Below are 22547 nucleotides of genomic sequence, written 5' to 3'. Positions count from 1 at the left end.
TGGCGCTGCGGCATATACATCACAGGAGACATGGCGCTGCGGCATATACATCACAGGAGATGCAGCCGCTGCTGTGTTTTACTGTGCGATAAGAGCCCATCGCACACTAATTCCACTCACAAGGCATGTCTTGAAACTGGCACTGGCCACTGTTTACTAGTAAATGAAATTTAAGGAACCAGCAACAATCAAAAAAACAGCTGCTGGTCCGAGTACTGCGGTACCCAGGAATCTGCCCAGAGGAAAAAAGGCCATCATGCACCATAAACTGCCTGCAGACCTGAGGTTCCTCACCCCTAATCTAGCCTGAGAGGTTGGCATTTTGTCAAAATGATGACAGCCTCTAGAAGCTTAAGAAATGGGCTGCAGTGCAAGAATATTTGCTATATGTTTATATTTTATTTTATGCATAATCCTCAAATATAAACAATGTGAAGAGATATGCCTGCCATTACCGAGTCAACATAGACGACTAGCAGTAAGAACAGTGGGAATAACTGGACACAAATATGTCACAATCTTCCAATATGCAAATTCTTAAAAATGTAAAATAGACCAAGCACCAAGAAGGTGAGTACTTACTAGAACAAAGGACGGGGTCCAAGTGGTAGACGTTGTGGCAAGATCGATGCTGAGGTGAGTAACATTGTGGCTCGGCTCATCCTCAGTTAAGTATTAGAATAAGTTTAGAAAAGTGAGCTGAAACCACTCCATTTATAGTCAGTCACTCACTATCATTGCGCAAATAAGCTTGCATGACGAGCCAATCAGCTCATAGCACCACACAAAGACCATATGGTCATTGATCTTAATACATGTCAGCAACAGGAGACGAAGCGAGTCTGAAAGAGCGAAATAAAGTCGTGGGAGATGGAGATTCAACTCTCCAAAGGACTTTTATTTATTCTATAGTGAACTAACCCCGACAAACAAAAATGAGATGCTTCAGTGTCCAACATCTTTCAACTTGCACTTCTAAGCTATTGAGCCTCATTATTCGGGACCAGCTTTCTTCCCGATTCAATGGACTGAAGTTACAAATGGTTCTTATGTAAAACATAGTGTTTTATCACATGTGTAACTCCACCTTGAAGACATAACATCCAGGCTGCATTCATTTCTCTTTACATGAGCAACTGTTTCCAATTTTAATCCCACAATGAAATCTAATATGTTTCACACTCCAGGAATACTAGAGTTACAGCTCTTCTCATTTATTAGAACACACCATCCTCCTTTTAATAAAACACATTTCATAAAACATCAAGCTGACACAAAAGTCCTTACTATTCAAGTAATACAGTGATCAATTACAGGGAGTCTGTTGGCATAAAATGACTATTCAAACCGAGCACATCATCTTATAGCCCTAATTAAAAATCACATCTTTAGTGTCTGAATCTATTTCTGCAATTTCCAGGAGTCGTTCGTTATTGAAATATAATAGTGAGGTGCTTAGTGCGCCCTTGTTGTTTACAGAAGCCATAGGAAAGCACAGACAGACAGAAAACAAGTAAGTGCACTGATCTGCTTGGCCACACCAAGGTGCACCGGGCACCTCATTAACATATTTGAATAATTTCTGACAAACTCAGCAATGGATTTAGATACTAAAGGTAACATTTTCTTTTAATCCCAACTGTTAATTTGTTCCAGAGCCCCCAAGACTAGGGCTGGACTTTAATTTTAATGTAACATTCTCAGAGAAACTTTTCCCTGCCTGAGTCACAGTCCAACACAAGTGTGTTGGAAAGCTTGTATGTCAATCTGAAGAGTGCCTTGTATGCCTTAATTCTATTGCAGTACGAGCCAAAATACCTCATGCTACAAAATGCAACATATGCAAATATCCTGAATTTAAAGTATGGCACAATTGATTCTTAAAATGTGTCTAAAAGTATAGTATCAATAGCACAATTAGCCTATTAGGATATACACAGAAAACCTACAAATACAGTAATTGGGTCTGTATATAGTTAATCAAATGTATTGGGCCAACAGCTCGTGTTGGGGTTAAGTGGCTTACTTCTGCACAGGGGCCCGCCGGGAGATTCACCTGTTCCCCTGTGGGACAGTCCGAGCCTGCATTGGTTGAAAAAGCCACAGGTCTACCAAGTTCAACCTTTCTCCCAGTTATACAGTACATTCTATATCACTAGATTATTTATTACCCACAATGACATTTGTTGTGAGAAAATCATCCAGCCCTTTTTTACAAGCTGTTATAGTGTCTACTTCCCGTGGTCAGGCATTCCACAGTCTGACTGCTCTAACTGTAAAGAACCCTTTCCTATTTAAATGCAGGAATCGACTTTCTCCACATGTAATGAGTGCCTCCTGGTACTTTGTAACGTTATTTGAAAGGAATAAATCATGTGCCAGTCATTTCATTTCATTTATTAATGACATACAGTATATTTGCGAAAAGGTTAAGAATTTAATCTACTGTCACACTTTTGTTTTTCTTATAACCTATAGTACCAATTTAAAGCCAACCCAAAATCTAAATATCTATGTCTGATTGGACTTAAAGAGAATGCATGCAATAAAAAAAGGTCTGTTTTTTTTTCTTCATAACGATATTACTTTTGTTGGAATCTGTTTTGGCCTCAATCACTTAAATGGATAACACAAATTGACCTTGTAGAGCGGTTAAACTTTTCAGTGAATAAAACCTGACTCTGTTGTTTATACATGGACAGCTTTCACGTGCACATTTCACACGCAGCAGACCGAATGTCATCTGTCTGGACCCCTGTGATTATGACTATTGGAAAGTGGAAAACTGGGGTCAAATGGAGTCAATAAATTAGACTATATATATATATATATATATATATATATATATATATATATATATATACAGTATATATATCTTTACAGAGATCATCACTGTCCCCATTGGGGCTCACAATATGAATTCCCTATCAGTATGTCTTTGGAGTGTGGGAGGAAACCCATGCAAACACGGGGAGAACATACAAACTCATTACAGATTTTATTCGATCCCAGGGCCCCAGCGCTGTAAATCAATACTGCTAACCACTGAGCCACCATGCCGTTCTGTAGTATATTATTAGCATACTTAGTGTGAGGTCATGTCACAGAAAATAGAAAAATACAGAAATTCATTTTTAGCTACATCTAGAAAAGGTAATAGTGTGTTAATAAAAAGCTGACAAATCCTGGACTTGGGATGTTGGGTAATTGATGTGCTGGGAGGCATATTATATCTGGAGGAATATTAGATTTTATGACCAGATAAAGTAGGCTAGTAAATTAAATGGCTCTACTGACATCCTATAAAACGCGTACATGCCAGATGTTAGGATACACTCGGGACCTCAGAATTTTAAGCCATTGTCATTACTCGTTTACTGAATCCTATTAATTGAATTTCTCCTTACAGCGAGCAACAAGGGACGAGCTTAGTGAAATGACATTAATATAGTCAAAGAAATGAGTGTGGTATGATTGCATAGATAGAATTAACATAAAAATATCTCTGCCTATTTAAAGTCTTTCTGCATAATCCATGGAGAGGTTATTATTAAAGCAAACTAAGCAAGGGGAAAACATGAAGATTTGTTTAGTCTCCTTTTGAGATCTACAAAAATTACATATGCTCATGCAGAACTGCATTTGCTTTTACTGGATAGTTAGTGTTATAATTTTATAGTTTTTAAGATTCAAGATAGACATAAGTCTATAAAGTTCAACCTATAACCTCAGTTTTTCTAACAGAATTCCTCCTGGCCCTGCACAATTGTGTTATGTTGGGATACACACTTAGTTAAAGCACATATTATTAATTCTTTTTAGACCACTATTGATTCCATGGTGCTGTACATACATGAGAAGAGATTACATACAAAATACAAATATAAATTACAGTTAACAAACTAGCAATGATAAACTGGTACAGAAGGGAGAAGACCTGGTCTTTGTGGGCTTACAGTTCTCAAAATAATGGGGAACAGACAATAGGTTGGGGGGGATTGCGGCAGCTCTGGTGAGGGTGAATTGGCAGCATGGTCATTGAAAGCTGTAGGCTTTTTTGAAGAGATGCATTTTCAAGTTCCATCTGAAAGTTCTAAATGTGGTGGATAATCAGATGTGTTGCGGTACAGAATTCCAGATGATGGGGGATATTCGGAAGACGTTTTGAGAAATATGGAAATATTTTTGAGTTGGAGGCAGCAAGAAGTGGAAAGAGCTTGGATGTGCGGTTTGAAGGATGGGGCAGAGTCAAGGGTTACTCCAAGGCAGCAGACTTGCAGTACAGTGGAAAGTGTGATATTATTTATTGTGATAGATAGATCAGTTGGTGGAATTAGGAGAGATGGAGGAAAGATGATGAGTTCAGTTTTGTCCTCTTTGAGCGTTAGGAAGCATGATGAAAAGGAGGATATTGCTGGTAGACACTCCTGGATTCTGGAAAGCAATGAGGTGACATCAAGGATGGAGAGGTAAATCTGAGTGTCATCAGTAGTGTTGAGCGATACCGTCCGATACTTGAAAGTATCGGTATCGGAAAGTATCGGCCGATACCGGCAAAGTATCGGATCCAATCCGATACCGATACCCGATACCAATACAAGTCAATGGGACTCAAGTATCGGACGGTATTCCTGATGGTTCCCAGGGTCTGAAGGAGAGGAAACTCTCCTTCAGGCCCTGGGATCCATATAAATGTGTAAAAGAAAGAATTAAAATAAAAAATATCGCTATACTCACCCTCCGACGCAGCCTGGACCTCAGCGAGGGAACCGGCAGCGTTGTTTGTTTAAAATTCGCGCTTTTACTTGGTTACGTGAAGTCCCGGCTTGTGATTGGTCAGGGCGGCCATGTTGCCGGGACGCGGACCAATCACAGCAAGCCGTGACGAAATTACGTCACGGCTTGCTGTGATTGGTCCGCGTCCCGGCAACATGGCCGCCATTAACCAATCACAAGCCGGGACGTCACGGGAGGCTGGACACGCGCCCATTTTAAAAAGCGCGCGTGTCCAGCCTCCAGTGACGTCCCAGCTTATGATTGGTCACGGCGCCATGTTGCCGGGACGCGGACCAATCACAGCAAGCCGTGCCGAAATTACGTCACGGCTTGCTGTGATTGGTCCGCGTCCCGGCAACATGGCCGCCATTAACCAATCACAAGCCGTGAAGTCACGGGAGGCTGGACACGCGCGCTTTTTAAAATGGGCGCGTGTCCAGCCTCCCGTGACGTCCCGGCTTGTGATTGGTTGCGCCGCGGTCAACCAATCACAAGCCGGGAGGCTGGACACGCGCGCATTTTAAAATTTTAAAATGCGCGCGTGTCCAGCCTCCCGGCTTGTGATTGGTTGATCGCGGCGCAACCAATCACAAGCCGGGACGTCACGGGAGGCTGGACACGCGCCCATTTTAAAATGCGCGCGTGTCCAGCCTCCCGTGACGTCACGGCTTGTGATTGGTTGCGTCTCCCATGTGACTGCGACGCAACCAATCACAAAGCCGGGACGTAATTTTAAAATCCTTAAGGACCTGAAATTACGTCACGGCTTGCTGTGATTGGTTGCGTCGCCCATGTGACTGCGACGCAACCAATCACAATGCCGGAACGTAATTTTAAAATCCTGAAGGACCTGAAATTACGTCACGGCTTGCTGTGATTGGTTGCGTCCCGGTCACATGGGCGGCACGCAACCAATCACAAGCCGGGACTCACGTAAAGGAAAGAAAAGCGCGAATTTTAAACAAAGAACGCTGCCGCTTCCCTCGGTAAGGTGCAGGCTGCGTCGGAGAGGTGAGTATAGCAATATTTTTTATTTTAATTCTCTCTTTTACACATTTTTACATTAATGTTGTTTCGATACCGATACCCGATATCACAAAAATATCGGATCTCGGTATCGGAATTCCGATACAGCAAGTATCGGCCGATACCCGATACTTGCAGTATCGGAATGCTCAACACTAGTCATCAGCTTATAGGTGGTCCTGGAAGCCAGGGGACTTTATAAGTTGTCCCACTGAAAGGTAAAGATTGAAAAGAGTAGGGGGTCCTAGGATAGAGTCTTGAGGGACACCAACAGAGAGAGGGAGGGATGAGGAGGTAGTGTGGGAGTGGGAGATGCTAACTGTGCGGTTGAAAAAGTATGAAGATATCCAGGAGAGGGTAATGTCTTTGATGCCAAGGGACGAAAGGATTTCTAGTAGGAGGGAGTGGTTGACTGTGTCGAAGGCAGAGTACAGGTCTAGAAGGGGGAGTAAAGATAATTGTCTTTTAGCGTTGACAGTAGGTGGTTAGTAATTTTGGTCTGGGGGTTTTGGGGGAATGGTGGGGATCGAAGCCGGATTGTAGGTCATCAAAGAGGGAGGTAGATGAGAGATGGAAGGAAAGTTCAGCATGTACATGCTGTTTGAGGAGTTTGGAGGCAAATGGGAGCAGCAATATGGGGCGATTGCTTGACATAAAGGTCGGGTCAAGGGATGGCTTCTTCAAGATAGGTGTGATTATGGCATGTTTTAAAGCAGAAGGGAAGATACTATAAGTTAGTAATAGGTTGAAGAGATGGGTTAGGGCTAGGACAAGCATTGTGATGAGGTTGGGGAGAAGATGGGATGGGGTCAAATGCAAAAGTGGTGAGGTCGAGGGGCAATTTGCAGAGGAGATGAGTACCATAGTAAGATAGTTATTAAGGTTGAAGGAAGACTTTAAGTCCATCTAGTTCAACCCATAGCCTAACCTAACATGCCCTAACATGTTGATCCAGAGGAAGGCAAAAAAACCCATGTGGCAAAGAGTAAGCTCCACATTGGGGAAAAAAATTCCTTCCCGACTCCACATACGGCATTCAGACTAGTTCCCTGGATCAACGCCCTATCAAGGAATCTAGTGTATATACCCTGTAACATTATACTTTTCAAGAAAGGCATCCAGTCCCCTCTGAAATTTTATGTAATGAATCACTCATTACAACATCATACGGCAGAGAGTTCCATAGTCTCACTGCTCTTACAGTAAAGAATCTGCGTCTGTTATTATGCTTAAACCATCTTTCCTCCAGACGTAGAGGATGCCCCCTTGTCCCTGTCTCAGGTCTATGATTAAAAAGATCATCAGAAAGGTCTTTGTACTGTCCCCTCATATATTTATACATTAAAATAAGATCAAAAGTGATGGTGGGGAGTAAAGTTATGGGGGATGGGCAGTGATCTTTTATACACAGGGGTTGTGGTGGTTATGCAGTAAAGACTTGCCTTGTTTGATCAACCTCATGTTTTAAATGTGCGGCAAATTCTTCTGCAGAGATGAGGGAGGTCGAAAGGGGCAGTGGAGGGTGGAAGAGTGAGTTAAAAGTGTTTAATAGATTTTTTGGGTTATTGGATAGAGAAGATACAACGGTAGTGAAATAAACCTATTTAGCAGAGGTAAGGGCCGATTAGAATGTGAGAGTTGCTGTTTTGAAAACGGTGAAATCTTCACGTGAGTGCATTTTCTTCCAGTGCCGCTCTGCAACGCTGGACACTTGCCAAAGCTTTTTAGTGAGGTTATCGTGCCATGGTTGTCTATTAATTAGTTGCGCCCTGCCATGCACGAGAAGACCGACCGAATGAATAGCTGATGCCAGTGTGGCGTTGTTGAAGAGGGTGGCAGTGTGGCGTTGTTGAAAACATATCAGGCAGATTGTCAGGAAGATCTATGTCCCGCCCATAGATCTTATCAGCTCATTTACAGATTAAGAAAAACATGGAGTTTTATGGAATAAGACATCGTATCATTGATATCAATGTATCATTTTATTCATCTTCCTATGACCTACATGCCCATATAGACAGCATAGGATGGTTGATACTACCGACAGATTCCCTTTACGTTATCAAATACTACTATTCAGAGTCTAGCATCACCAATTGTAAAGACTCATGTATGCATGATCTTTTGACTTTCTAAAATCAATACTTAAAAGAAAAATAGAATATGCAGCAATATCCTATTTTAAACAAACTCTACCTTTCAAGAGAACCTGTTGAGTCCACAAACTGCTTTGAACCACTTCTATAGCAGTATTTCTTTATTCCAATAAGGTATTGATGGTCCGTACTAATGCTGCAAATGGAACAATTAATTTTTCATCTGCAGAGTTTAATACTCAGATTACAAATCTTCTAATCACACCTCACTGGGCATGATTGAGAGCCTGTATTCAATTCCCTTTATGGTAGAACCATTGTGCAAGCTTTCAATCACGTCCAGGGATGCGCGATTAGAAGCTCCAAGGCAGGACTAGTCTGGGGAAAGAGATGTCCTACCAGACTGCTCCTGCCTCATCACCATATGTGACGCTGCAGAATAAAAGTTCACTATTCAAAGATTAGTGCGGAATTTTAAGCACCTTATTGGAATAAGAAATCTGAATCCATACATATGCTAGTAGTTTGCAACAGTCAAGGGACCTGACAAGATCATTTTAACTCAAGCATCCCAGGATTAAATTTTTTATCTCACCCAATAAGGTCTAGCTAACAGTCTTTCCAAACATATTATATCATAGGTCAATTAAGATGGTCAAGGTCAAAATAACATTATTATTATTTTATATTACTCTGTAGTATAATATTCTTTACTGCCAAGAAGCTAACCTATACATTACCCCTACTAGGAGTTTGTATGTTCTCCCCGTGTTTGCGTGGGTTTCCTCCAGGTACTCTGGTTTCTTCCCACACTCCAAAAACATACTGATAGGAAATTTAGATTGTGAGCCCCAATGGGGACAGTGATAACTACATCTGTAAAGCACTGTGGAATATGACGGCTGTAAATAAACATAAATATATAAACTGGATGTAGTTGAGACACTGCTAAGCTGCCATTACCACAGCACTTCATCCACTTGTGAGATTGATGTCGTACGTGATGATGACCACATTCTCGTTACATGATCATGTATCTCTTACATAAGCCATGAATTGGAATTTTATATAGCAAATAAAATAAAGCTGTGAATATGAACAGAGACACACGTGGGCATTGCCATCGACTTCAGGAGACAATGCATTCTTTTGCCCATCATTGGTCACAGAGCAACAGTCCCAGCTTCTACAGTTAAAAACTGTTAACCCAATGAATAGCATTAAGTAATTGCAGGGATTAATGGAGTGTGTGGAATAGGTTTACCATAAAAAAATGAATGAAACTCATTATGTGAACAGATGTACGGATGTGCAATTTCCATATCCGACTATAAATGATTTTATGTCAATTACTCACCCTGTCAAATGAGCCTTTGTTCACCTTTGTAGGAGTCAGGGCAGATGTGATTATTCCTAGGGCTCAGGTGGGCATGTCTGGAAATGCTATAACTGTAAAGTACAGCAAAGAGGGCTCTTATCTGCCCTTCTGTGACTATGGGTGCCATTCATGGCTTATCTGTACGTCACTTAGAACAAAGATTGTATAGTTTTGTTTTATATGTTTACAGTTAATAGAACCGTTATACCAGCTGTATTATCTATGCAATGCTACATGTTACGTGTATCAATATGCAAGTTGTCTTTTCTATAAATCTCTATACATGTATAGTATTGAAGAGATTTTCTTGGAGAAGGTGGGGAGAATTTTCTTGAGGAATCACACAATGATGACGCAGGAACCACATACTTTGATATATGATTTCTTCTTTACCAAAACTGATTAGAACAATATTTAGTTTTGTAGACATAAAATACTGTGTAAATATGACCTTAAAGAACACCTGTCACTTTCTTAAAAAACACTGATCTCCCCTGATTCCGCAGCTCTTTTCCATTCTGCGCTGAATCACCCCATTGCAGAGATATTCACATATGTTGCATTTGGAGTGAAGTATGTGAAATTTCTGCTCTGCAGTCCAACTAAGCGTTTGTTCATAGTGTTCTTTGGTGGCATGAGCTTCTTTCACTGCTTCCTCACAGACACTGCCAATTACAACTCAGCATTTTATCTAGCAGCCTGTTAAGGCCCCGTCTCACTAAGCGATTTACCAATGATCACGACCAGCGATACGACCTGGCCGTGATCGTTGGTAAGTCGCTGTGTGGTCGCTGGGGAGCTGTCACACAGACAGCTCTCTCCAGCGACCAACGATCAGGGGAACGACTTCGGCATCGTTGAAACTGTCTTCAACGATGCCGAAGTCCCCCTGCAGCACCCGGGTAACCAGGGTAAACATCGGGTTACTAAGCGCAGGGCCGCGCTTAGTAACCCGATGTTTACCCTGGTTACCAAAAAAAACAAACAGTACATACTCGCCTTTCGGTGTCCCTTGCCGTCTGCTTCCTGCTCTGACTGAGATCCGGCCGTACAGTGAGAGCAGAGCGCAGCGGTGACGTCACTGCTGTGCTCTCACTTCTCACTGTACGGCCGGCAGTCAGTGAGAGCAGGAAGCAGACGGCAAGGGACCTGGACACCGAAAGGCGAGTATGTACTGTTTGTTTTTTTTGGTAACCAGGGTAAACATCGGGTTACTAAGCGCGGCCCTGCGCTTAGTAACCCGATGTTTACCCTGGTTACCAGTGAAGACATCGCTGGATCGGTGTCACACACACCGATTCAGCGATGTCAGCGGGGCCTCAACGACCAAAAAAAGGTCCAGGCCATTCCGACACGACCAGCGATCTCGCAGCAGGGGCCTGATCGCTGGTACGTGTCACACATAGCGAGATCGCTATGGAGGTCGCTGTTGCGTCACAAAACTTGTGACTCAGCAGCGATCTCGCTAGCGATCTCGCTATGTGAGACGGGGCCTTTAGTCTCAGACGCTGCTGAGCCGTGATTGGCAACATCTGGGAGGGAGGGGTGAGAGTGTACACCCCAGAGAAGACAGTGAAAAAAATGCCCAGTTGAACAGCAAAGCAGAGATTACACATAGCGCGCTCCGGAAGGTACAAATGTGAATATCTCTGCATTGGAATCACACGACACAAAAAGGAAAAGATGGGTAAAATCAGGGGAGCTCAGGAATTAATTTTACAAGATATTTAATTACATTTTTTGAGCAAGTGGCCTTTTAAACTTGTTTTGCAGCATTCTTTTTTGTCATAACCCTGTTCTATGTTCAGTGACAAACCTTTTTTTGTGAGATGCCCAATTATGCTCCAAATGATGCTGGACTGCATAAAATAATTTTTTTCTAAGGTGAATAATAATAATAATAATTTTATTTATATACCGCCAACATATTCCGCAGCGCTTTAGTAGTTTGCACCAAACATGTAAGTAAATTGCACAATGATTCATGGAAACATTCCCTTTTATAAAGTTCCCCCATAAATAACGAACTCTGCTCGATGACGTTCTTTTGGACAGTCTTTTCATCTTCCCAACAGAAATACAATCTCTCGGACTCCATCGACTCATAGATAATAAAATAAGCACAGTGTATACAATGATTTAGGCAAACAACTGACATGTTTTAATAAATCTCAAAGGAAAGAAACGTCGCTCAGATTAATAGCAGAACGTCTACAATTCTTCAGATATGTCAGGCTGGCCATATACATTAGATAGATGTCAGTCAAACCCTGGAGCTGTCAGACGCCTTTGGTATTAGGTTATCTCCCTGAGAACAAAGGGATCAGGCAGATGAAATCCAACTGTCTGATCCTTAAAAGGATTGTCTGGTCTCTGTGTGACTGCAGACTTATGAATCCCTCCAGTGCACACACTGTGGAGGGTATGTATGAGTAGTCCTGTAAGTGATGTTGGAGCGCCCCCAGACGCAGGGCAGCGGGGTACTCGGTACCGGGCCTCTCTGTCTCGGTCCTGGGGTTGTCACGGTGGCTAGACCCGGTCCGTGACCCTGCTAAGGGGCGTCCAATAAAAGGGGTGATGATGGTGCGTGGTAAAAGGCGCGATGAATAACGAGGACACAGGGTTGCAGTCTCTTTACCTCTTTACTGAAGGCTTCGGCATCCGCAATCCAGAGCACTGATAACCGGGCTGGCTGAGACCGGCCGGTCCGAAGGCACCTCCAGATTTCCCTTTGTAGGTGGAAATCAGTGCCTACCTACTAGCGCCTGTGTGTTGTAGTACCTCCCTGCTGAGCACCACGGGATAGTCCTCACAACTGTTGTGTCTGTTTCTGATGTTCTTTCTCTCTCCGTCCCCCAGATGATATGGATAGGACGCACCCGTATGACGGGGTAGGCCTGGAGTTATTTTATAGGGACCCTAGAGACGCCCCTCTCCCACAATTGCCTCCTATGTCTGCTTAGGTGATTTAGGTGGGACAGCCAACTGTTTGGTTTGAAGTAATGCTTGGAGCCCAATACTTCCTCGGCGTTCCGGCCACCGGCTACGTGCCTCAGTAGGATGTTGCCACGATCTTAGGGTACGACTCCTACTGGTTCTATTCTCCTTTGTGCTGTGATCTCGTTTCTCACTTCTCCACAATAAACCTTCGTGTCCTTTCTTAAGATGCCACCGCAACGGGTGCAGGTGCGGCTCCGTAACGATCTGTCCTTTTCGCTAGGCCGCTGTCAGGATCCCACCCCTGACAGAGACCCCCCTGAATCTTCCCAGGAACTCCCTCTCTCACAGGATGTTGCCTGGGCAAAACCCAGTCAGCTTCTCTCTAACTTCCTAACTCCTTTAGTGCAATCAGACGTAACATCACTCCCCTTAGTGGCAGAGCGACATTACTGCAATGACCAGGACTCTGGGGCGCTGCACTTATATGGTCCCTACAGAGCCCTGATCTCAACATCATCGGGTTTATCTGGGATTGGATGAAGACACGGAAGGATTTGTTTAAGTCTACATCCATAGAAGATCTGTGGCTAGTTCTCCAAGATGTTTGGAACAACTTTCCTGCCGAGTTCCTATAAAAACTGTGTGTAACTGTATCTAAATGAATTATTGCTTTGATGCTGTTTTGAAAGCAAAGGATAGTCAGACCAAATATGGATTTTCCTCCTTTGAAAAATGCAGCTTTACACAACTCTCCTATTCTCAGAATGGCAGATGACGGAGGGGCATATGACCAGACAACTTCATCCAACTGAAAAAACTGTTTTCTATTGGAAGCAAGAGTGGTGTGAAATAAATCCATGAGCAAAGATACACTAAAAAGTAGGCCGTACATCACAAAGAAGGAGATCCTGTTATATACAGTATATTAGCATGCACCACAAAAGCAAACCCCCAACATATTCGTTAAGATAAAATGAACAATCCCTTTAACTACTTAAACCCATTATAGTTTGAGTATTGTTCAGTATTTAGGGACAGTTCTACTTTAGGACAGCATGAAGGCCACAGATCTTGGCTAGCCTAGAAGTTGAATTACATTATTGTCACTGCCACAACAATGTGAGTGTCTAGAGATGTAAAAAAAGGGAGCTTCCATCTATATATTTATTTAGATGCTTCAGGAAAAGTAAGAATTCTTCTTGGTTGTTTTTCTATTGCTGACCAAATCTACATCCACAGAAGATAAACATCACTTTGATTTGTATTCCATAATTCAATCAATAATACACCTGAAATTAAGAAACCTTGTAATACGTCTTATTAGAGAAATCTGCTTCTTTCTCTGCCAGGACAGATCATTTATTTTTAAAAATCTTGAGTCACGCTTAAAATTAGTATTCAGTGAAGACACATTTTTACATTGCTGAGATAGGAGATGGCAGTTGGTGCTCATAAAGTTCTATGTAGTGGGGAGGTAGGAGGGAGGAGCTAGAATCAAAACTCTTCCCTCTTCCCTTCTTCATAGAATCTTATGAGAACTAACTGTCCTTTCCTCTTAGTAATGGAAAACTCTTCACTGAATTGAGAATTTTGAAAATGATTAATCAGCCCTGGAAAAAATATCAGATAAGATATATTACAATGCTGAGGATTTTCAATTGTTCTATTGATTTATGTAATAAAAAATAAAATGGCGGTTACTCTTTAAAAATTAAAATGAGGTGACAACAATGAATGTATATTCCCTGTATATTCGGTCTCCATTCACGCTTTATTGAAGCAAAACAGATAACTTGTTTTCTCAACAAGCGTCTGATTTTACAGACTTCAAAGGTAAAACTTCATAATTTACCTTTCCTTCAGTAATAACAGTTCTCAAGTAGGAACATGTTGTCTTTCAGCAGCATTATTTCGCCGTGTTGCGCTTTATATCGTGTGTCAGCGACTTCTAGTGGGAAAACACGTAACTACACCTATAGTATTTGACACACTTAGCTTTCGGATTCCGCACAGCGAATCCTACCCTGCCACAACACAAATAACGGTTCAGAGACGTCTGAAAAAAATCCTTCACATCACATCCATGTAAGACGCATGTCACAGAAAGAACAGATAAAACTTTCTATTTTTTTTTCAGAATCCCAAGATTTGGTACAAGTTATAACTTTCCAAGGTTGGAGGCTATTCTGGATATTCTTAGATCTAGAAGTTTCCAGATTACTGTTATCGTTGTTGATATCCAGTTATGCATGAATAATTACTGTACGAAGGCATAACTTGGGAAACAGGCCACAAGGGCAGTTGGCCCAGGCTCCAAATTCTATGGGGGTGCAACAATGTGCCCCTGGAGCAAGCTAGATGGGTAGGCTGCTTTGACATCTTGTTAGGTGCTGCAGGCTCCTATGCAGAGCACAGCAGTCAACATGAGTTATTGCCTTCTGAGCTCTGCATAGGTAGCAAGTGAGAACACAAAGATCTCATTATTACAAAGTGAACTTGGTCATCTTGGTTGCTGTCTATGCAAAGCACAGCAGGCATAGACAAATGTATCCTGACTGCTGCACTCTGCATTGCTAGTTACTAGAATGACAAAGGCTACACTGTACAGTCCCACAGGTTGTTGCCTTTCCTCTCACTTGTAATTTTGTGAGAGGAGCGATAGACACCTGATGCAGGGGTGGTCTCATATTTAAGTTACCCATGTAAAAAAAAATCCACTAATAAATAATACCATGTTTACATACTGTACTTTTTCCAACCATAACTTAAGAGTTAAGTTAGGACTAGGGTTAGGGGTAGGACAGGGGTTAGATTTAGGATTAGGGTTAATGGTAGGGCTAGGCTTACCGTTAGGGCTAGGGTTTAAGATAGGGTTAGGTTTAGAGCTAGAGTAATAAAATAGCTACATAAAAAAGTAATTTGAAATAAAAAGTACAAAAAACCTACATGTTTCTATTTTTATATATTTATGGTGAATTTCTGCAAAAGCAGAGAATAGCAATAGGGTCAAAGGGCAAACTATAGTTACAGTATTTTCTTAAAATACAATACATGTGCTTGGTGGGTAAGAGTTCAGTGCTCGACAGTGGAAGGGGATCAGGGAGTACTGCAGTCCGCTGGTTAGAGGCGCAGAATACTTGCCTTGCCCCAAATAATCGAACCCAATAAGGATTAAAGGGGTTGTCCAGTGAAAACAAGTTATCACCTATTTGCTGGATAGATGATAACTTACCGATCGGTGGGTGTCTGACAGCTAGGACCCACACTGATCTGAGAACTTTTATCCCCATTCCAAAATGGCGTGGCACATTGGACTCCATTCATTCTATATGGAGCTGCTGGAAAAATCTGATCTCAGCCCCATAGGGAATGAATGGAGCATACGCACTGCTGCTCCGTCCCATTCTAGGGAAAAAGTTCCCCATTCTCCCAATCAGTGCTGGTCCCAGCAGCCAGATCACCACCAATCAGCACGTTATCAGTGATTCCATGACTAGGTGATAACGTGATTTCCCCGGACCACCCCTTTAGTGCATTGAAACCAATATACCTCACACTGGTAGCTGCCCTAGATATTAGAAGTATTAGCTACAGTCAGTTCCTTTTTTTCTACCATAGAAAGTGTCAGCTCTCACAAATATGAGCTCAATAGCAATATAGTGCTGCATATTTTCTTTATTCATTTTTTTTGTAATATTTTTAATATGATTTTTATGACTTAGATTAGATCAACCGCCTCCAGATATTGCATCGAAGTTGCTTTTATGCTGCGCAGAGAAAAAAGCTTTTCTAATATGCTTCATTCTACAGATTTCCTCTGAAGACAATGCTGTACTACTATTATTGGCAAAAAATAACCAGAAAAGGAGGGAGGCTGTGAGCTTAGAGGTTACTGTTAGGAAAAAACTTTTTTTTTTTTTTTTTTACGACACTCGATGAAGCTCTATTTCAACCACTAGGTGGCAGTGTTAGTGCACAGGCAGGTGATGATAGCCATTATTGTGATCATAGTTCACACTTCTCCTTTTTTTGTCTAAATGGCAAAACATTTTTTGGCAAAGGGGGGTAAATTACCTATACAGCTTAATGACAAATGGAGCATGCAGATCTTCATTAGTTTGCTGTAATGAAAGGAGCGGGGATCTTCGATTGTTTATCACAAACAGTGGGAGTCAGGAGTATCAGCATGTGAATACATATTATTCAAGTCTGTTGAGTGTTCTGGCTGTGCATCAACCCTGAGATTTAGTGCATCATTGGCAGTAGATGCAATATGACTATAGCAGATGCTTTTTCTAATCATGACCGCCCCTTTAAGCCTTATACAGTGCATTTTTACTATTTTGCTCAGTTTCAGATTCTGATACCGTGGGCTCTAAAGATGATGTGGTCCTGTTGTGGAGGCTCAACTCACAATTCTAGAGAACACAGGCATTTTTAATTGTGTTCAAAACTCTGCTCAGAGAAACACATTGGGCTAGTCATTGCTAAATATTGTTAGGTTATTAGTTATCTAGCCCAAAAGTAAGCAGTGCACTGCGAAGTCATGAGAAATGTTTGCTATTGGGGATTATGGGCATTTTAGTTACCCATAGCAGTTATAGGTCTGATATGGTAAGTTATTGATTGTGCATGGGGAAGCCAATATTATCTTCAATTGCAGACATTCATAGAAAGAAGGATCAGGCATGCTGGGTTTCAACATGCCCAACCACTTGCTCCCTCTAGAGCCTTCTGCCAGAGGTGCCTAGCAGGATGAACGAGATATCGCCAGTTATGGACTGAGTGAGTGTTCAGCTGACACCATTCTGTTACACACCTGTCCTGGGTATTCCGCGCTCTGCTGTCACCTCTGCCCTCTCATGTGCTCCATGTCGGGTTTCACAGGTTGCCCGTCGTAGCTCAGTGACTTCAACTCTATGATCCAATTTAAGGCCCATTATGACTCAAACCTATTTCTTAGGATTGAGATTCAAGACTTTAGTTTGGTGTACTCCACCTTCGGGCACAACCATTATTTAACTTGCTGCATTGCCTGCTGACTTCCACTTCATCCGTCCTGCTGCTGGCAAGTGTCCTGAGCGTGCCAGGTCCTTGCTTCCCAGATGCCATCCTGCCAGCTGCACTAACTCCCGGGGTCCGTGTGCCCTCCTGGACCTGGGGTTCAGAGGTTCCCCTTCATAGGGTGAACCTCACACATTATATGGTGGATGGACCTAATTAATCCATTACGACTGTCTACTGAGAGTGGACTACATGCCTGTGTCTTAAACAGTTAGCTCCAGACATTCGTGGTCATTGACAGAATCTTAGTGATTTGGCCTCTGCATGCCACTATTTTGGATCTACAATGAAACAACTGAGATGCAACTGAAGTGCAGACTTTCAGGTTTAATTCGTTTCGGAACTGCAATCATTTTTCTACAAACCTCCTCATTTCAAGAGCTGAGAAGTCATTGGACAAATTAACTTCACCATAAACAAAATATTAATGTGAAATACTTTGTAGAGGATCCTTTGCAGACTATGACTGCCTGAAGTCTGGAAGCCATGGATGTCACCATGGTGGGTTTCCTTCTTTGTGACGCTTTGCCAGACCGTTACTGCAGCTGACTTCAGTTGTTGCTTGCTGTGGGTCTTTCTGCCTTACGTTTTGTTTTAAAGGGAATCTGTCACCACGTTTGATCTATCTAAACTTGTCAGGACTCTGAACATTTTTTACCTTTTGTGCATTACTGCCCTTTTCCAAGATGGCGTCTATGGTCTCATGTGCACTGTGTCTCCTGCTATAAAACTCCACCCCAGCCTTCAGTCTGTGCTAGAGTATTCTGCCTTGCATCCAGCTCCTGACCTCTGGTGACTCCCTGGCTATATACCTGCTCATGTGAACCTGTGTGGTGATCCTGCTACTCTGCTCTGAGTTCCTGCTGCACACACAAGTTTACAGTAATCCTCCTTCATCTGCTGTTCTTGTTTACTTCCATCTGCATTTGCTGGACATGTAAGCTGTTGCTGCTTTGCATTAACCTGAGACTATTAACCAGGCCTCCCTGGTTGAGCTAAGATATGATTTGAACTGCCTTATAAGCATATCCATCTGTGCCTGGACTAAGACAAGGATTTATTCGTGTCAAGTATCCTCAAGAATAACTGTGCTTCATAGACTTTCTACTTGATTGCATTTTTCCTCTGAAGTTTCCTGCAGACTGCTAAGCTGTGTCTATTATTTGCACCAAGTGTTGTGGACTTGAGTTTCTCTCTGCACCTGTTTGAATCACCGTGTGATAATATAGACTTTACCACTTATAAAACTGTGTCCTGTAGTTGTTTTGTTCCACGCAAAGAGTCTCCTGAGTTATCCCCTATAATTATTACAAAACTATTAATATGGACATGCAGGTTATAGAAGACAACTCTTCCTACGAGCTTATTTTACATGAAGGGGAGTTACCAGTGTGATGTGTAATGGTTGCTCTCTGCTCTGCTGGTGATCTCACTGCACAACTAACTGACACATCTGCAGGTTCTTCTCAGGTTCCATCCTATAGGCAGACATTTTGCAATATTGTTACAATTAGTGTTGAGCATTCCGATACCGCAAGTATCGGGTATCGGCTGATATTTGCTGTATCGGAATTCCGATACCGAGTTCCGATATTTTTGTGATATCGAAAATCGGAATCGGAAGTTCCCAGTGTATGGTTCCCAGGGTCTGGAGGAGAGGGGACTCTCCTTCAGGCCCTGGGATCCATATTCATGTAAAAAATAAAGAATAAAAATAAAAAAATATGGAAATACTCACCCCTCCGGCGGACCCTGGACCTTAGCGATGTAACCGGCAGCCTCCGTTCCTAAGAATGCAGTGTGTAGGAGTTGCGATGACTTCGCGGCTTGTGATTGGTCGCGTGAGCGGTCACATGAATATGGATCCCAGGGCCTGAAGGAGAGTTTCCTCTCCTTCAGACCCTGGGAACCATGCAGGATACCTTCCGATATTTGTGTCCCATTGACTTGTATTGGTATCGGGTATCGGAATCGTCGAGATCCGATATTTTGCCGGTATCGGCCGATCCAATCCGATACCTATACTTTCGAATATCGGAAGGTATCGCTCAACACTAGTTACAATACAGAGAGCTCAGAGAGCTGCAAAAGGTGTTTCCAAGAAGTCAATGATAATTTCTCCTGTTCTGTGTTGGTTACTTGTCTCACTGGTAATTTCCCCCCTTTTTTTAAAAAATAAACTCAGAGGCAGAGTTGTCTTCCAGTCAGAGTCATCCATATAGCCTGGAAGAGGTCATTTATATAAAGTGATAAAAGATGATTTATCAACAATGAGGCATCTGATACGGGGAACACGAGTAGGACATTTTTCATTAGTCTATAACCCGGAGGCTTATATTAATAGCTGAGATAGGTCAAATGTATTGACAGTTTCCCTTTTAAGTAAGTGAAATGCATGCTCAATGGAGTTGAGATCCGGTGATTGCCTCAGCTTTGTCTCAAAAACTTCTGTGTTGCTTTCGCAGTTTTGCATTATGTTTTGGTTTATTATCCATCTTTACTGTGAAGAGCTGTCCAATCAACCTTGCTGAATTTGGTTGAATCTGTGAGAAAGTATAGCCCTGTACACTTCACAGTTCATTCGGCTGCTACTGTCTTCAGTCACATCATCAATAAACACTAGTGACCCAGTGCCATTCAAAGCCATGCATGCCCATGCCATCACACTGCCTCCACCATGTTTTACAGAGGATGTGGTGTGCTTTGGATCATGAGCCGTTCCAAGCCTTCTCCATACTTTCTTCTTCCTATCACTCTGGTACAGGTTGATCTTAGTTTCATCTGTTTCAAGAATGGTTTTCCAGAACTGGGCTAGCTTATTTTAGTCTAATCTGACCTTTGTATTTTTAAGACTATTGAATGGTTTGCACCATGTGGTGAATCTGTATTTGCTTTCATGAACTCTTCTCTTTATGGTAGACTTAGATACTGAAACACATACTTTCTGGAGAGTGTTCTTCACTTGGGTGGATGTTGTGAAGGAGTTTTTCTTTACCATGGAAAGGATTCTGCAATCATTTACCACTATTGCCTTCCGTGGATGTTCAGACCTTTTGCGTTTTTAAGCTCACCCGTGCACTCTTTTGTTTTTAGAATGTACCAAACTGTTGATTTGGCCACTCCTAACATTTCTGCTATTTCTCTGATGGATATATTATTTTTTGACTAAAATGATGGTCTGTTTTCTTCTACTGAGAGTGCCTTGGACAACATGTTGTTGGTTCACAGCAACAGCTTCCAAATGCACATGCCACACCTGGAATCAGCTCCAGACCTTTACCCTGCTTAATTGATGATGGATTAATGAGAGAATAGCCTATGCACCCATTAAAGAGCTTTTGAGATAATTGCCAAATTACATTTGGTCCCTTTGAAAACAGGCAGCTATGTATTAAAGAACTGTAAGTCCTAAACTCTTACTCCAATTAGGATGTGAATACCCTCAAGCTGAGAATCTGCACTTTAAGCTCATATTAATTGTATTGATTATATAATTGTATATTGAATATGTTTTGGCAAACAGGCTAAAATGCCAAAACGTGTGTCACTGTCCAAATGTTTCTGGACCTATCTGTAGCTCTTATGGTGTGATAGGAAACCATCGATCAGATTGTAACTGAGTGCAGTTTGCTATTAGCTAAAATACCCCATAGAGGTACACACCATGTTATTGACTTTGACATATGGGAAAAATGATCAAATTAATGTAATTGTTGGCATTTGGACATAAGCTAGAATTATATTTTATAGCTTACAGTGTTCAAAAGTTGTATTTGATGAAAAACATTTACATGTGTCTGCCATCATTAAATGTCTAAGAATCTTGAATTATGGGCACCAGAAGTCTCCTGAAATGTATTAATCCACAACACATATGGAAAATTTCTATACATGTATTACTACCTCTGAACCGCATAACAATGCTTCACACTGCAAGTTATTACAGCCACTAATTGGATTCATACAGCTTCTAGTATTTTATATATTCCTTTCTACTAAACCAATGTGAAATGACTATAATGTTTTCAGTAAAGAGATGGAAATTACTGCATGAAAATACCTTGTGCTACAAATCTAAATAGCTGCCATGGCTTTGAAGACCACAGTGCAATCAATAGGTATAATAGAAAGCATGCCCTCTACATTTACTGAAAGCCTGGCCAAGTCTGTATGAAGTCTACAGCATGTGGGGAGGATTTTATATTACTTAGTTGTGTGCACTAATGACTAGTATACCCAAATATACTGGAATATGAATATGGCTCTTTGTAATATTTCTAGATGCACTGGGTCCTATGGAAATAAAAAGTGAAGCTGTTGCTCGTAGAAACTCTTCCATTTCCAGCTCTAATATTCACGTATAAATTACTAAATGGGTTGTATAGTATTAAAGGGAATCTGTCACCAGGTTTTTGCCATATATTCTAAGAGCAGCATAATGCTTTACATTATCAGAGACCCTGATTCCAGCCATTTATCACATACTGGGCTACTTGCTGTGGTTTTGATAAAAGCACTTATCAGCAGGAGACTATCACTAGTGGACTAGTAAGTAGTAAACCTTCTGCTGGGTAGTCAAGCATATTCATGAGCTTTGCATAACCATTGATTGGCAGCTTTCTGCCTATGCACAGTGTACACAGCTGTCAATCAGGGTTGTGGGTGGGGTTATTTAGAGATGAACGTTCAGAGAACTGGTAGATCTGCAACAGATAAAACAGTGATTTTATCAAAACTGCAGAATGTAGCCTAGTAAGTGACATATTGCAAAAATCAGTGTATCTGCCCCTACACTATGCACTGAGATGGGATAGTAAAAACCTGGTGATACAGTCCATTCTTTTTGATAGGTTGCGCTTTCATGTGAATAGGGCTGAGCTGTAATAACAGATACAACTCATGGACAACAGTGGCAGCCTTTCTGGAAAAATAGTGGACCATTTTTGGTCATCCTGGAAACCTCTGGTCAATTTTACCCTACAAAGGTGTTCCCGCCACACTAGGACCTGTAGGTCACATTAAGGTCTTTCTAAATGTTCTCCCAGTTGCACAGCACACCTTACAAAAAGATGTGTTAAAATGACCTGTGCCATATATAAATGCAGCATATACTCAGCACAGCTGTTTTCTTCAAATCAGGACCAGCATAATCGAGTCAAATGAGATGGGTTAGAAATAGAAAGGTTTCCATTAAATCGCAGCCTGATTAATTGCTGTCACCTACTTCTCCGTGATTTTTATACCTAGAAGTTCATAATGTAGCTTTG

General features: G+C 41.8%; 2 protein-coding genes across 4 annotated transcripts in view; one reads left to right on the top strand and one right to left on the bottom strand.

Moving 5' to 3' along the window:
• Positions 1–22547, top strand: part of LIMS1 (LIM zinc finger domain containing 1) — a 1169472-nt gene that overhangs the window by 574213 nt on the left and 572712 nt on the right. The window lies entirely within an intron of this gene.
• Positions 1–22547, bottom strand: part of EDAR (ectodysplasin A receptor) — a 203266-nt gene that overhangs the window by 98874 nt on the left and 81845 nt on the right. Inside the window, exon 1 of one of the 2 annotated variants that reach the window (XM_077296577.1) lies at positions 583–679. The exons of the other annotated variant lie outside the window; for it this stretch is intronic. The gene's annotated coding sequence lies outside the window, so the exon portion shown is untranslated. Of the gene's footprint in view, positions 1–582; positions 680–22547 lie in introns of those variants that run through there. 2 annotated transcript variants of the gene reach the window in all.

This window comes from Ranitomeya variabilis, chromosome 3 (genome assembly GCF_051348905.1).
Source record: "Ranitomeya variabilis isolate aRanVar5 chromosome 3, aRanVar5.hap1, whole genome shotgun sequence".
In the NCBI taxonomy this organism is placed as follows: Eukaryota; Metazoa; Chordata; class Amphibia; order Anura; family Dendrobatidae; genus Ranitomeya; species Ranitomeya variabilis.
Note: the sequence above shows the minus strand (reverse complement) of the source record. Positions and strands in the feature narration are given on the sequence as shown.